The sequence below is a fragment of the Talpa europaea genome, assembly GCF_964194135.1.
Source record: "Talpa europaea genome assembly, chromosome: 1".
In the NCBI taxonomy this organism is placed as follows: domain Eukaryota; kingdom Metazoa; phylum Chordata; class Mammalia; order Eulipotyphla; family Talpidae; genus Talpa; species Talpa europaea.
In genome coordinates, this window is record NC_140073.1 from 142,453,475 (window position 1) to 142,470,290 (window position 16,816).

A 16,816-nucleotide genomic window follows, 5' to 3' on the forward strand; every position below is an offset into this window, starting at 1 on the left:
CATGCCCACTCCACGCCTAGCGCTTTCAGCTATACCCGAGCCAGTGTGTCCTCTGAAGAAACAGGAAACTCAAGCATCTCTGGACAGAGGACACCAACTGCTGAGAGGCCAATCATTGTTTGGTGTCCCAGGACTCACCAGTTTCCTTAATCCACTGGATATTTTGTGGAGGTGGAGATGGTGTGAGTGACACAACTGAGAATTGCCCCTTCCTGCTGGCAACAGTCTTATAACAGTGTCACCAGAGGTGTTGAGATTAGTGAAAACTCAGACAGCCAAGTGTGAGTCAGAAGTGACACAGGGGGACAAAGATGCTGCCGTGACAGCAGGGTGGGACAGCATGAGGGAGTTAAGGGCTTGTTTCTAGATTCCTGCATGGGGAATCTTTGGGGCAAAGCCTGGGATTCCATGGCCTGGAGCAGCAGGCCACCAGCTCAGCTCTGCTCTCTGGTCAGTCAGGTTGGGGTCACCAGGTACAGTGAACACTGAAACACCAAACCCCCTGGTGTAACACCTGCAGTCATCAAAATGTTGAAGTCCTTCAGACTGGAGAAAGTGTGGCCACCTGCCCACCTGAAACTTACCCCCAAGGGAGGGCCAGGCAGGGTGTATGTTAAGTGTTAAGTGAATGTCCATCTTTCTTTCTAAATGATCTGGGAGAGGGGGTGTCCAGGTCCTGTTCATTTCAGTAACCTCAGAAGAACCCAGACAGAGCCACCACATAGAAAGTGCTAGAATAGAATGTTTCACACAGAAACAAACTGGAAGACTTTAGTGACCTGCTTCTCCTTGTCCTGGAAGAACAACCCTAACACGTGGGCCATACTTGAGACTGGACAGTGGCACCCCACTGTGCAGGAGAGAGGGCAAGGGGGAAGGAGGGATGAGTGGCCATCTCAGACCTCAGACCTCCTTTCAGCAAAAAAGCAGTTCCATCTGCCTCCAAAATGGCTACTGCAATGGCTGGGTTGGTGGATGTAAAGTTTTCCTGGGATAATAATTCAAAAGCCAAATTCAGTGCCTCCCCTCATGGTACAGCGGTTGAATGCTGGGCTGCGAAGCTGCCCGCAGCCTCTGCAGCGCCAGTTCGATCCCCAGCCGCCAGCGAGGGTCCCAGATGGCGTGCAGACCTTTCCTGCTGCACCCGCTGCTCCCCTCAGCAGTGTATTTCATCAGTCTGCCTGTTCTGTTCCCCACTCTGGCTCTGGTGAATTCTCTCACCCTCCCATGCTTCTGACTGTACCCAGTGCTTGTATAAATAAATAAATAAACAAACAAATAAATAAATAAATAAATCTTTTAAAAAAAAAAAGGCCAAATTCAGCTCTCACAGTAAATGTGATGAGCAATTCAAATTAAGTTATCCATTTATTCAACAAACTTGTACCAGGCTGTGCACTGAGGATTCCAAAGTGACTGAGAAATATTTTCTACCTTCACAGACTGTGTGAATCAAGACAATTAATTACACCACTGGGTGGTACCTGGGGTGATGAGACCCTGTCAGATGGCCCCTTCTGTGGACCTGCTTCTTCATCTGGGCAGTAAGTGTTCCAGATCATAAGGGGAAGGTGAGGTGCTTAGATATACCTTTTGTGGGCATACTTGGAGGAGGAACTTGTACCCAGTTTGGGCTCCAAAGCAGATGCTGAGTGGTGATTCTCAAGCACTTAGTGCCTATTAGAATCAGAATCTGGTGGGGAGCTCATTTTAGAAAGGAAGTTTCTTGGGCCTCCCCGGTGGCGCAGCGGTTGAGCGCTGGGTTGCGAAGCTACCCGCGGCCTGTGCGGCACCGGTTCAATCCCCGGCTGCTCCCCGGCCACCGGAGTAGGGTCCCGCATGGCGCGCAGACCTCTCCTGCCGCCCGCTGCTCCCCTCAGCAGTGTACTTCGGTCCTTCTGCCTGCTCTGCTCCCCGCTCTGGCTCGGGTTAATTCTCTCACCCTCCCGCGCTTCTGACTGTACCCAGTGCATGTATAAACAAACAAACAGACCAAACAAACAAATAAATAAAAAAACATGCCTCTATTAAAAAAAAATTAAAAAAAAAATAAATAAATAGAAAGGAAGTTTCTTGGGCCGACCTGGGGATTCTGATTTGGTAGGTTTGGGTTGCAGTCTCATAATGCACATTAAAAAAATATTTATTTATGCATTCATGGAAGAACTGGGGTGTAGGCCAGAGGTGTGTGGAGTGAGAGAGTGGGGAGAAGAGGCATATTGACTGAAATACACTGCTGGGTGGAGCAGTGGGCGAGACAGGAGAGGTCTGCTGTGCTGTGTGGGTCAGCTCCCTCGCTGGGGATTGAACTCAGGCCATAGGGATGATAGTGCTGACTTAACCCCTACACCACCAGAGAGGCCCATATAATGTGCATTTTGAAGAAGTATCTTGGCTTGATTCTGAGGCAGACCACCCATGGACCACACTTCAGAAAAAATGCTCTCCAAAGAGGTGTTAAACGTTCCCCAGCTGTCAGCCATTCACTTTGGCTGGGCAGAAGCACCCAGGAGAGAGCCTGGATTTAGCTTCTTCCCCTAGATCCAGGTTTCAGCGTTTCTCTATGAGACAGCTAGAAAAAAATTGCCATGCTACCTGTCTGTGTAACAGCAAGCACGTCTATTCACACAGCTATTCTTTTTTTTTTTTTTTTTAATTTTCTAGAGGCATGTCTTATTTATTTATTTATTTATTTATTTATTTATTTATTTATTATTTGTTTGTTTGTTTGGTTTATACATGCACTGGGTACAGTCAGAAGCGCGGGAGGGTGAGAGAATTCACCAGAGCCAGAGCGGGGAGCAGAGCAGGCAGAAGTACACTGCTGAGGGGAGCAGCGGGCGGCAGGAGAGGTCTGCGCACCATGCGGGACCCTCCTCTGGTGGCCGGGGAGCAGCCGGGGATCGAACCGGCGCCGCAGAGGCCGCAGGCAGCTTCGCAACCCAGCGCTCAACCGCTGTGCCACCGGGGAGGCCCACACAGCTATTCTTGATTTAGCTGTTTCAGAAGAAACAGGGTGAAACTGCAGTAGGGAGTCTAAATAGTTTCCTATTGCAAAAAGACTGAACTACCCTAAATGAGCAAGTGCGTAAAGCATTAAGAGTACAGGCTCTGAAGCCAGCTAACTGCCGTTTTAAATCTGAGCTTCTTCCCCACCTCACTGTGAGACCTGGAGCAAATTGCTTTACTTCTCTGCCTCAACTGTCTTATATGAAAATGAAACTGATAATAATAGCACCGACCTCAAGGTGTGTTACTGGAGTCACATGAGTTGTTATGGTCAAACAAGATTAATAATGAAACAATGTAAAAATGAAGAATGATGTAAAAAATATATAAAATTAAATTTAATTTAATTTAAAAAAGAAAAAAGATAAAGAAACTTAATGTAAAAAAACTCTTCAGGGGCCAGAAACCAAGAGGGAAAACTGAAAACTAGAAAATCAGTTCCTGGGCTTTGTGATTATAGTGGGAGTGGAGGAGCAGGGCGGTGTGACAGCAGCTTTTAGTTTCACAGGAGTTTGGGTTTTAATACTGTGCAGGGACAAGAAACATGATCTTGAGCCTCTGGGAGGCAGGGTGTTGGCGCTGTGAAGTCCACAGAATGTCAAGACCCTGGAAGGACTCCATGCTTTAAAAAAATTAGAGACCAGAAATAATCCCCCTCTAGCATTAAAAAACAGGAAGAAAGCTTTTTTTTTATCTTGAACTGAGGCTAGGTGAGAAGGGGGAAACTCTCCCTTAAGAATTCAGAACCACTGGCATGCCTCTTTACAGGGTTTAGGGCTTGAATAAACAGCTCTTGTGCAGCCTAGAAACCTTTGCCCTAAGAAATGCCTACAATTTGGTCTCAGCCAATGATAATCTGTTAGAAGCAAACACTTTGATTATACTGATTTCTCCAGACTAAATCTCCATTGAAGATGAACTCACAATCCGAAATCACACAATACACAAGGAAACACCACGAGCAAGAACCCACAGATCCAGACAAGGATTAGATCCCCTAAAACTTAGATTATGGAACCATCACAGGAGATCATAAGCTAAGTCGGCTTAAATGATTAATAGCATAAAAGAAAGTTTCAAAACATAACAAATATCTAGAGAGTGAACAAAATCAGGTGGACTTCAAAATAAAACAAACAGTACTTGTTTTAGAGAAAAAAAATCATTAAAATTAAAAACGCAAAGAATACCCTAAATAGTAGATCAGACATAGTTAAAGACAGACACGGACAAAGAATTATTGCACGTAGAGGTTAATTTAGAAACTCATCCAAATGGAAGCCAGGAATAAAAAGTATGAAAGAGATCTTAGGAGACAGTGAAGATAAACATTAAAAAGCCTACCATATATCTAATAGGCGTTCCAGAAGAGAAAATCAATGAAATGAGATGAGGCGATGTTTGAAGGGAAGGTACATGAGAATTGATAAAAGGTGAGAATGTTTAGATTCGGGAGTCACCATGAACCCTAAATCAGATTTATAAAAGCAAATATACTTCTGGGTAAACCTAGCATAACTGCAGAACACCAAAGACAAAAAACTTTTTAAAAAACCAGAGAGAAAAGATTGAGATTCATTACAGTTGAGAAAGCAGGAGGAAGAGGCACGAAGCCCTCGAACGCCCTAGGAGAGGACCTTGCAGAATTCACGCCCATCCATGTGAGTCAGATGGGGGGAGAGACAGAGGTCAAGGCAGAAAACTTGGACTTGGTATGAAGAGTACAAGGTTGCAAGGACCCAGTGAGTCAAATAAATTGGCTTGTTACCAAAAAAACATTTCCCAAAGGATTGTTTTGCAGTGACTGGAAATGAAACGCTTCTAAGACTCTTTGTTCCCAACTCCAAATTGTTGGGGTTTTTTTGTTTTGTTGTTTTTTCGCTTTTCCTTCTTTTTAAATAGCTCGGAAAGGTTTTCCACCATCTGAGGTGATTTGAGAAGAGCTTTAAGTCAGTTTTCAGCAAATGCTTGCTGCTTTACTCTGGATTAACCATTCTGTGTGCAGTGTTGACATCTTCTGCTAGAAATGACAGAATTTGCCCTACTTTCTTTCCCCCATCCATTGCTTCTTTGGATTAGGTTGGATGCTGTTTGGGAAAACTGGGTTGGGCCAAATAGGGTATATTCTTGAAAACCCTGATTTCCATACAGGTTGGTATTTTTCTGTGGCTTTCTTTCATCTGGACTGTTGTTGACAAATGGAAAGTTGCTAAACATTTGCCTAGGAACACCCCCCTCCGCCATCCCCATAAAAAATCAGGCACACCCTGCCAAGGAAACGGAATGATTTTGCAAAGGCCAGTGCCAGGGAGATGAGAAAATACTCTGGGTACCAATCAACTCTCTCCATCACCACTCGGGAGTTTAGCTCACTGGCCTGATAGGAGGACACAGACAGACCAGGGAGAGCTTATTGTTGTGCTGCATGGAGCAATGGCTATGTGACATCATTGCACTCAGTGTGCTAGAGGACAGTACAGTTCTAGGGGACACTCCGTGATCCAAACAAGGTCCCAGCCCTTGGGGGCTGAGAATCCAGTAAGAAATGCAGATAAATAATTATGTTTTTTTCCACAGAATTCTGTGCTGGAAATGGCAGTGGGGAGACTTAATCACATACTTGAAAGGAAAGGAATAAATCAGAATAGCTGAGGGAAGGAAAGAGCAAGAAAATTCAAAGAAATGTACATTGTTCAACCCTTCTGGAAGATCAGAATGAAAGGGGAATGGCAAGAAGTCTTGTGGGTGAGGCAGGAAGGAGCCAGCCATGGTCAGAGTAAGACTTGGTCTTGAGGACTCCAGGGGCCATCGGAGGGTTTGTGCAGGAGAGTAACCTGATTAGATTTTATTCTTAGAAATTCCCTCTGGCTGATGCCTGGGGAGCCCATTAGAAGGGAGAAGTGGGAGGCAGGGAAATGCGCTGGGCAGCTTTGCTGTGGAGACCAGCTGAGTCAGGTGGCGTCAGTGGAGACAAGAAGCTCAAGATGCAAGAGATGCTCCTTGGAGAACTGACAAGAGCACTTGGTGATTGGCTGTGGACTTTGAGAGAGGGAGGCTGTAGCTTGATGGTCAGGGTCCTGGTTTGAACATCAGGCAGATGCCAGGAGGAAGGACTCTGCTCCCATCACCTGCTGGCAGCAAAGGAGAGAAGGGCGTGATCCCAGCAAGTGTCAGAACAGAGCTGTGACCTGAATGGAGCAGACGAGATGAGGGCACTCGGGGCCAGCCTCATGGGCACTGAGCTGTGCAGTCTCACGGGGTCACACTCACAAGGGCCCTGTGTTTGGCTCAGGGCTCTGCTGGCCACCTTGAAGTTCATAGTGATTTTATCTTTGAACTTGATTTTTGCCAGGGAAGAAGCCCACCCATGCGCAGAACAGATATGTGCAGTGTGAATGTCCTCATTTCTTGGTGTCCTGTGCCCTGGAGCACCGAATCCAGTGGACTGACCACATGTGGCAGCGCAGAGGACTAGGAACGAGTGCAGGATGTTATAAAAACTGACTGCTTTGAGAGTCACCCCCACCCCCACTTCCTGTTCCAAATAACGTGGCTACAACTGAGTAAGTGGGGATCTAACAGCCCCAGAACCATGCTTTGTTCAATCAATTTGCTATAAATGTGGAAAGAAGGCAGCGGTAGCCTATGAAATGTAGCGACCAAGGACTCTTTGTGACTTCCCTGTATTAACCAACCATTTATGTAGAAATGATGACATAGAAGGAGGGAAACAGGACCACGCTTATTTTCTTTTCTTTTGAATCCTTCCTTCCTTATTAAATTGGTAGAATGTGCACAAACCAAGGGTTTCTACTTTTTTGGTGAGAATGTAAGAAATTTCTGGTAAGAAATAGGCATGTATGAACTATAAACTGTGTGATCCTGGTCACTCTGCATAAGAGTTAATGAAGAGTTAATGTTCTTATAATTGCATTAAAAACTGCCATTACACAATATAAAAATGAACAGTAAAATGCATGCTAATTATTCAATGTTTAAATTTTTCTTTCCTTGGAACAACATTGAGCAGCAACTAAGAATACTATGAAGGTGGGAATGCAGAATGGTCTGGCCACTTTGGAAGAGAATTTGTTAGTCTCTCATAAAACTACAGTCTTTGCATATGATCCAGTAACCACCCTCCTGGGTATGTACCAAAATGTGTAGAACGCTTACATCCACACAAAAATCGCCATTCATCTGTTCATGGTGGCTTTATTCATATTGTCAAAATTTAGAAATGACCAAGAGGCCCTTCAATAGGTGAGTAGGTCAATAAACAGTGACACTTCTTATGCCCATACAATGGAATATTATTCTGTAATGAAAAGAAATGAGCTATTAAGCTACAAAAAGACATGGAAGAAACTGAAATGCATTTTGCTTAATGAGAGAAGGCAATCTGAAAAGGCTCCAAACTGTAAATCCAACTATAAGACATTCTGGAAAAGGCAAAATTAGAGAGTCAGTTAAAAAAAAAAAATGATCAGTGGTTGCCAGGAGTTTGGGGGGAGGAGGCAGGTGGGATGAGTAGGTGGGGCACAGGGACATTTAGGATAGTGAAATTATTCTGTAGGTTACTATTCGTATACTCAAAACACACAACACAAAGTGTGAATTCTAAGTGTTTGGACTTTGGACTTTAGTTAATGATGTGTCAATATTGATTCACCAATAACATAACAAATGTATCACACAATGCAAGGAGACAGAGGGAGTTCTCTGTGCCTTCTGCTCAGTTTTTCTTTAAAAGCTAGTCTAGACACTGGCAAGTTGCAGTCCTCACAGTGTGAGCCTTTTGGGCCGCCTGGAACCTGAGGCCCTCAGCCAGCTCCCCAGTCCCGTCTGCCTCCCAGGCAGGGCATGGAAGCCCTGACAGTGCAGCACCTTGGAACAGAGAGCTCGGATGTCTGACTTCTGGAGAGCAGCACACCAAAACCCTGGTGGATAACAGAGAAAGGAGGGCGAGAAGCAGCTTCCTGTCTTGGATAAATTCAAGCCGCTTGCCCGTGATCATGTTGGAGTCAAATCGAGATAATTGGGCGGTGCTCAGGGCCTGGTGGTCACCAAGCACCCACACAGCGCAGCCCTGAGCACCTCCTTGTGACTCCTGAAGTGCAGGGAAGTGAGAAGGGCCCAGCTGAATTCTGGCGGACCTCCAGGGCTCTCAGGAGATGTTTGGGGTGACATTGTCAATGTTAGACTGGACAAATGCATCTGTTCTAGAATTTTAAAAACCCTTACCAAGAGGGAAACAAGAGATGTTAGCGATGGAGATTGTTGGGTTCATCTAAGCACAGATCAGCGAAAGAGAAGTGTTCTTGTCTAGGCGTTTTTGTATTCAACCTGAAAACCTGAGCTCCCGATGGGCACGCTTAGCTTTGGAAAACTAGTATTTCATCAACACTGACTTGTTTTCAAATTTAGAAGTTTAAAAATAAAATGCTTTCTTTCAAAAACGTCTATTCATTGATAAAAGGATGAAGAAAGCTTGTTCACATGTTATATGTCCCATTTCTGGGACAGGGCTAAGAAGGATCCCAGGGTCTCCACTCTAGGAAGGCCTGGAATGGGCCTCCTTGCCTTGGCTTGGTCCCCTTCTTTGTCACCAGGGAGCCGAGTCATCAAGGACACACTCCCAGGTCAGCTTCTCCATTGGGCTTGCTGGGACTTCAGGTAGACTCTCAGAGCTGGTGCTGGGGGCTTTGCCGATGGCTCCTCAGCCTTGACTCCTTGGCCTACCTTCAACTTAGCCCTTGTCAGAATTTAGGAGTAATGATTTCTTTCCAAATCTACAGGAGAAGGAGGCGACATGCTGCCTGGACAACTGGATAATTATCAGCATCATCAGAAGAGATTTTAATCCTCCTCTGTGCCTCACTAAGTCACTTTGGCCTGATTTCTTCACCTCTCTGGGACATGGCTCACCTGTTATAAAAGGAACATGGTGAGGAAGCCAGGTTAAGAAATTTTCCAAGAAAGCTACTGTAGAACATTAGTATGGCAGAGGGAGTGGGACCTTTCTGGTTGCAGGTAGAGAAAGATAAGAAATGGATTACCTTGGACCTCTTACTTGTCCTCTTGAACACTGGTGCCCTTGAAACTCCAGAATTTCTACCATGGAGCACAATTGGAAAACCCCTACCTAGTCGACATTTCCTCCTATTGTTAGTATCAGAGCAAGATGTTTGTTCAAGGTCATGCAAGGAGTTAGCAGTGGTGATGGAATTAGGACCCAGGTTCCTTGACCTGTAGTTCAGTGTTCTTTGCCTTCACTGTTTTTCCCCAGCCCTGTTGTGGCCACGTTTTGTTTATTGAGTAGGAAATACACTACTAGCCCAAACATGAGCTCTGCCCTCTGGAAATGGAAACAGCAGCCCACACACAAATCATTGCAGCTGCCCCTACCCTAATACCAGCACAGAATGCCAGTGACATGATCCTGCCTCTCACAGGTCACTTATGTTTAAAACCAAGTATGAGATTCCTGAGGGCCCTGGAGCCTCTGATAATGATCTGTCAGAGATCTGGATGAGCTGATAGTTGAGTCTTAAGCAACTTTAGCATTTGTGATCTGTATCAGCCTAGCACTGAATTATGCATAGTCTTGTATTCTTACAGTTCAGTTGTTTTGTGTGTTGGCCTTAGCTGTCCAGCTAGATGCTCTGTCCTACAAGAGTATCACTTTCTCCACACCTGGTGCTTAGTTAATAATGGTTGGTCTAGCATGCATCTTCTTGAGGTCATTGAGCCTATTTCTGGTTGTGAAATGGGAAGAGGAGTCACGTCAGAAGAAAGTTCTAGAGGCAGGTAAACTTCTCAGCCTATTGGAAATGACATGGGATCACTTCCCCCAGCATGGTTTAAGTGATGAAGAGCTGAGCCGGCAGCCATTGAGAATGTGTCATGAATAGTAGCTGCCATTTTGGAACAGGTACTATGAGGCATGCACTGTGCTGAGCTTGGCAGATGCATGATCTCCATCTGGGATGGACTCCCCACATCACTGTATACATAAGGGAGCTGAGGCTCTGAGAGAGGAGGTTTCAGAACTACGAGAAGAACTCAAGTCTGCCTGACTCCAAAGCTAGACCAGAGCTTGATTAAGACTTCATGATCATAATCTCCATATTAAAATCACCAAGGGAAATATCCTTGGGTTTTGAACGACCCTATGGGTAGCATAAAGTATTGGTTTAACATATTTTTGGATATCCCTCAGCCTGGTCTTTCCCTTCAGCCCAGTGGCTGCTTCTTCCTCCTGCAGCCTCCCAACAAATTTAGATTCTCCAAATGAAATGGCTAGAGAATGTAGCATCAGTAAGTTCATAAACAAGACACATGCCTGTGTCCCAAATGAGTGACAGCAAAGCCTAGAAGACATCTCAAGGTCTTACACAGAAGATGTCAGTATTCCTTCTCTGCATCCTGTTGGTCAAGGCAAATGATGAGACCAGCGCAGCGGGGCCATTATGATAATATCCTACCACATAAGGCAATTGTCAGAATCTAGAATGTTGGAGCCAAAAAGGACTCTTGACTCTTGACTTTTACTAAATCAGTTACTGTGAGCAATCACTCTGAGTTACCAGGAAATTCAAACACATCTGGGTGCTGAATGTGGCTTCCAGCTCCAGCCAACCAAACATAGGGTCTGCCTTCTTCCCTGAAAGCCTGGCATCTCCTGCCCTCCCCCAAGCTTCCCACTTTTTATACATGTTGCAGCCTCAACACATTTGCTATAAATTTTAACAAATTGGTGAGGAATTTCTATAGAGAGACTGAGTGAGAGTCAACACTTCATCAGGGGACGAACCATCTGGGAGAGAAGCAACCCCAGGAATGGGGTTGTTTGGGTGAACTTCTAATTTTCCTTCATTTTTCATGCATGTCAAGTAAAAGTGTAGTAGGAAACAAGCCTATTTCTCAATGTTTTTATTGTGCAAACATTGCTTTACATTGTTTGTGCATCAGAAGTCAATTTTAACAAGAGCAAATGAAAGCACAGCCAGCCTTATCATATTTGTTGTGTTGTTACTAATCTAAGTGGTGGATCCCAGGAAAAATTCAGTCCGTTTGTAAATGGGCTTTTAAATGTGCACATCATGTATAATTGGAATGTGTCACCTCATCCCTACATTTAATTCACCCGTGTGGTCAAAAATATTTTATATTTTGGGCCTCCCTGGTGGCATTAGGGGTTAAGCACAGCACTGTGAAGCTATCCACTACCTCTGCGGCACAAGTTTGATCCCCCGGCCAGGGAGCAACCCACATGATGTGGCAGACCTCTCTTGTCTCGCCTGCTGCTCCCCTCAGCAGTGTATTTCAGTAGATCTGCCTGTTCTGCTCCACTCTGTCTCTGGTGAATCCTCTCATCCCCCACACCTCTGGCCTGTACTCCAGTTCTTGTATGCATAAATAAATAAATCTTTTAAATTAAAAAAATTCATATTTTAAAATATTTTATCTTTTAGAATATATTATCTTAAATTATATTTCTATGAAATACCTAGTTTCGGGTGGGGTAGGACAGCCTCTCAGGTCTGATCTCTTTCTTTAGAAAAGTGGTTCTCAGCCAAGGATGTTTTTTTCCCCGGGGGACATTTGTCAATTGCTGCAACATTTCTTATTATCTTGATGAAGGAGAGGCGCTCCTGGCGCCTAGTGCGGTAGAGGTCAGGGATGCTGCCAATCAACCTCTGCAGCACGGGTCAGTCCTCCAAACGAAGAATTGTCTGGTTCAAATGTCAGCGGTGCCGCTGTTGTTAAACCCGCGTTAGGAGTTCCATGTGACAGCAGCATTGCCCTGTTTTATGTTCCCTGGAGACTTTATTGCTCATCTCCATAGGTAGGGTAAATGGAATTAATCAGCCTTTTTACACCACTAGCCTCTGTGACTGTCACCTGCGGCCTTGATCGTGTTAACACAGAAGGCACCTGGGAGCGTGGGCACAGGGCACGCATGCCTGATTGAGGACAGCTGGAGCCTGGGTGTGCATGCATGCGTAATTGTGCACACCTGCGCCTAGAGGTCAGGGCTGTAAGGGCGGTGTCACTGAGAGATGGGGAACGACTACAGGGGACAGCTACGGGAGGGTGAATGACCATCGAAGAGGCGAGAGCACGAGAAGACACCAGAGAGCCCAGAGAAAGAGCGTAAAGATTCATTGGGGGCTGGGAAGCTCGCTTGCTTGCCTGCCTCCCAGCCCCCTGCCTGGCCTGTGCCTGCTTCCTTGCATGCCAGTCTCCCTACCTGTGTACCTGGCTCCCTGAGAGCATTAAAGCCTGAAAATTCCACCGAGGGCTCCGGGACTCTCCGAAATCCAGAGTGAATCTGCCCTGTGCTTGCTGGCACAATACCATGCAAAGTGTTGTTTTCTTTCATTCCAATGTGTGCCCAAAAGACCAGGATTGGCAGGTGGAATGTGACAAGTCAAGATCTGGGCAACTCGCTTTCTGAAATATTTAGAAGGAAAGGAACACAGGAGTACATTTTGATTTCAGTTGTGAAATACATAGTTCAGAAAAGAGATTGTTCAAGACTTCCGTCATGATTCATCACAAAGGAGGGGCAACTGGATACGTTAGGACACAATTACCAGGTAAATATTTTTCTCACTACTAAAAGATGTTACAGAGATTTGCCCAGGGATGGGGTTGTTTGGGTGAACTTCTAATTTTCCTTCATTTTTCATGCATGTCAAGTAAAAGTGTAGTAGGAAACAAGCCTATTTCTCAGAAGGAATTGAGTTGACAGGTGGAATGTGACAGATCAAGGTCAGGACTGGGCAATTTTTAAAATATTGGTTCTGGAATTAGGCTCTTCCCCAGGGTTCTCTCAGTGATGGAGGCCTGGGTGAGGCCGGCTAGGTGATTCCTGTTGCCAGCACTAATTGTAAAGGCAGAGAGTGGAGAGTAGAATTTCCTATGTACGGGCCAAGGATCTCAGGCTTAGGGAGTTTACTTAATAATTTGCTAAATAACACAACTAATAAGAATTTAAGCTTCTGATTCCCTATCCTGTCTCTTCTAGGTTGGGTCACTTTCTTACTGACTGGGTATGTTGGAAAGAGGGCTGGGTTGAGAGTCAAAAATAACAAGTTTTGGGAATATAAATTGGAACAGTCAGTATGGGAACAGTATGGTGATTCCTTTAAAAACTAAAACAAAAAATATACGATCCAGCAATATCACTCCTAGGTATTTAACTGAGGAAAGCGAGAACACTAATTTCAAAGGATAAGCACCAGTATATTCATAGCAGCGTTATTTACAATAGGCAGGACAGAATCAACCTAACTGCTCACCAGGAGATGATTAGATAAAGCTGTGGTATATATACTCAATGGAATACTGCTCAGCTGTTTACAAAGATGAACTATTACATTTTGTAACAACATGGATGGAACTTGAGGTGATTATGCTAGGTGAAGTAAGACAAAGTTGTGGGTTCCTATTACTGGCTACTAACTGGCCACTCATGGGCAACTATGACCTACTTGCTATGTACAAATCACAGCAGAGCACTCCTTGACCACCTAGGGAGCATCACCCGTATCACAAGGCAGGCCCGGGGACGCCTAGGCTGCTGTTGACCTGATTACGTGACTATCTCCGTGGCGGTCTTGGGATAACTCCGCCTGTGATAACATCATACTGTGCTGATGCAGCTGTCTCTTGGAACATGGTCACGGTGTCCCCTTCCCTGTCCCTCGTAAAATATATTTTTTAAAGATTTATTTATTTGTTTGTTTATTTATACAAGCATTGGGTACAGTCAGAAGTGCGGGAGGGTGAAAGGATTCACCAGAGCCAGAGCAGGGAGCAGAACAGGCAGACTGACGAAGTACACTGCTGAGGGGAGCAGCGGGTGGCAGGAGAGGTCTGCGCGCCATGTGGGACCCTCCTCCGGTGGCCGGGGAGCAGCCAGGGATTGAACTGGTGCTGCAGAGGCTGCGGGCAGCTTTGCAACCCAGCGCTCAACCGCTGCGCCACTGGGGAGGCCCTAAAATTTTTTTTTAATAAATTTTATTCTTATATTCCCCATACAATTGCAACCCCCTAATTTTGACCCCAATCCCTCGTAAAATTTTGTCCCCACTTCCTATCCCACCCACTGGACCTTATTCCTCATGCCATTGTCATGTGATCAGGTTTTACCTGCCCTTTATGATTTCAATAAATGTCACAAGAACTTCTGCTCAAGTGGCAGAGTCTTGCCTTGCAAATCTGCTCCACGACTGCTGTGTCCCTCATGGCATGCCCGCCTCAAAGCGGCAACAAAATTCCTGTCGCAACAAAAGTGAAAGACAATGACTGGGCGATTTTACTCATAAATTGAATATAGACAAGCATACATCCTGGCAAAATAAAACAAAAGTAACTCTCAGAGTCTGTGAGAAAGTAGGGAGAGGAAAGGGTCAAGGGTGCCAGTTTAGAGTGTGAATGGCAGTAGATCTTGGGTGGTAGCTGAGTGAGTTACATACACATATCAAGGCATGAAGCTCTACTCCCCAAATTATACAGTTTTCTAAATGAATGGTGAGTCAATAACATTTGATTTAAAAAATAAAAGGAAATGGAATCTATATTACACCATTTTTCTATGAATTTGGGGAAGTATTTAATCTCTAAATCTCAGCTTCCTCTTTGATAAAATGGAATAGCAATAATGTCTAGTGTGTCCAAGGCCTCCTGCAATCTCCATAATCTTGTTGACTCCATATCTCTCTCACTAGGTGCCCATGTATTCCAGTCTCACACCCACAAGGGTGAGTAGTGGCCCCTGGGGGGAAGGGAAAAAAGAAAAGATCAGTGCTGATTAAATGGAGGGATGAGGGGCAGTAGGGTTTGCTGCTTCCCTTCAGGCTTCCTCAGTGCCAGGGTCAAAGAGGCTGTGAACAGAGAGAGTGGGTGGACATGGCCATGCAGTGCAGTTGATGGCTGAGATTACTGTTGCATCAGAAACAGCAGAGTCAAGCTAAAGAGCGTTGGACAGAGCAGAGTTCACTCATTCATTCGTCCATCCAGACAGCCATTCACCAGTGACCATCAGCTAGTTTTCATTGAATCCAAACCCTGTGCCAAGCACGTGGAGGAGAGTGAAAGTTGACGATGAGGTTTTTTTTTTTTAAGATTTATTTATGCATACAATGTACAGGTGTACAGAGGTGGGGGTGGTGAGAGGATTCACCAGAGACAGATCGGGGAACAGAACAGACAGACTGACTGAAATACACTGCTGAGGGGAGCGGTGGGCAAGTCAGGAGAGGTCTGCTGCAGACCTCTGGCCGGGGATTGATCTCATGCTGCAGCAGCTACGGATATCTTCACAGGTTGTGTCTTAACTCCTTGCACCACTAGGGAGGCCCAATGAGGTTGAACAGGGGACAGGTAAAGGTGTGGGCTTGGGCACTAACTACCTGAGTGTACCTCCCAATGCTGCCCCGTCCTTGGTCAAGTGCTTTCATTTCTCTGTGTCTGTTTCTCTATCTTTCAAGTTGGAATAATAATAACAACACCCATATTCAAGAAATACTCAGAGCATGAAGTGATATAATGTAGATAAGGCACTTAGTACCTTGCCAGGCACTGCATAAGTATCCCATCAATGTTAATTATCGTCATCCCTGTTACATGATGATGTGACAGTTATGGAAAGAGACATTAGCTGCCTGTTGAGGCCACCGAAGGAAGATGGAGTGTTAAGGTAAGAAAATAAAATGGAGAGAAAATTTTTTTAACAATTTATTTATTTGTGCATACAAGAACTGGGGTGTTGGCCAGAGGTAAAGGGGGGGTGAGAGGATTCACCAGAGACAGAGTGGGGAGCAGAACAGGCAGACTGACTGAAATAAACTGCTGAGGGGAGCAGTGGGCGAGACAGGAGAGGTCTGCTGTGCCATGTGGGTAGCTCCCTGGCTGGGGATTGAACTCATGCCACAGTGGCATGAGTGGCAGCGATAGCTTGATAGCACTAAGACTTTAACCCTGTGCCACCAGGGAGGCCCACAAGTTTTTTTTTTAAAAGTCTTTATAGCTAGTGTTTTTGTTGTAGTTCTACCTGGGCAAAAGAATGAAGATGCAGAAAAGCTTCCATGAGCTGAGAACTCAGACACCACTAAAACATATGCGTACTTACCCATAGTCCAGCAGGCACTGCTTTTTATATCCTTGACCTTAGAACAAGGCTGTGAGTGAGGGACTCCCCTGGACGGCTCCCTGTGGCTGCCACACTGATGGGAGCCCAAGGTCAAGGTGCAGCAGGGCTGGCTTCTGCGGAGGCCTCTCTCCAGGGCTTGCAGACACCGCCTTCTGCATCCTCATGGGGTCCCCTGTGCTTGTCTGGGTCCCATCCTCACAGCTCATCTTCACTCAGTCACCTTTTTAAAGATCTTACCTCTAAACATGTTTATATTCTGAGGTATGGGAGGGGGTGGAGACTTCAACATATAAATTTTGAGGGGACACAATTCAACCCCTAGCAGAAGGTGCATCTCCCTTGGGAGGCCCCGGGGAGCATCTGTCTCTCGTCTCTTTCAGACTCTGGAGGGGCCAGCATTCCTTGACTTGTGGCAGCATCATTCCAGCCTCTTCCCACAATGACACTGCCCTCGTCTTGTTTGCAAGTCTTCCTTTCCCTCCCTCTCATGAGGGCATTTGTGACAGTATTTAGGGCCCACTGAGATAATCCAGGGTAACCTTCTCATTGTAAAACCCTGAATCTGCACAGACCTCCTTTGCCAAGTAAAGCAACACTTGCAGGTTCCAGGCAATTTGGATGTGGGTATCTTTTGGGGGACTA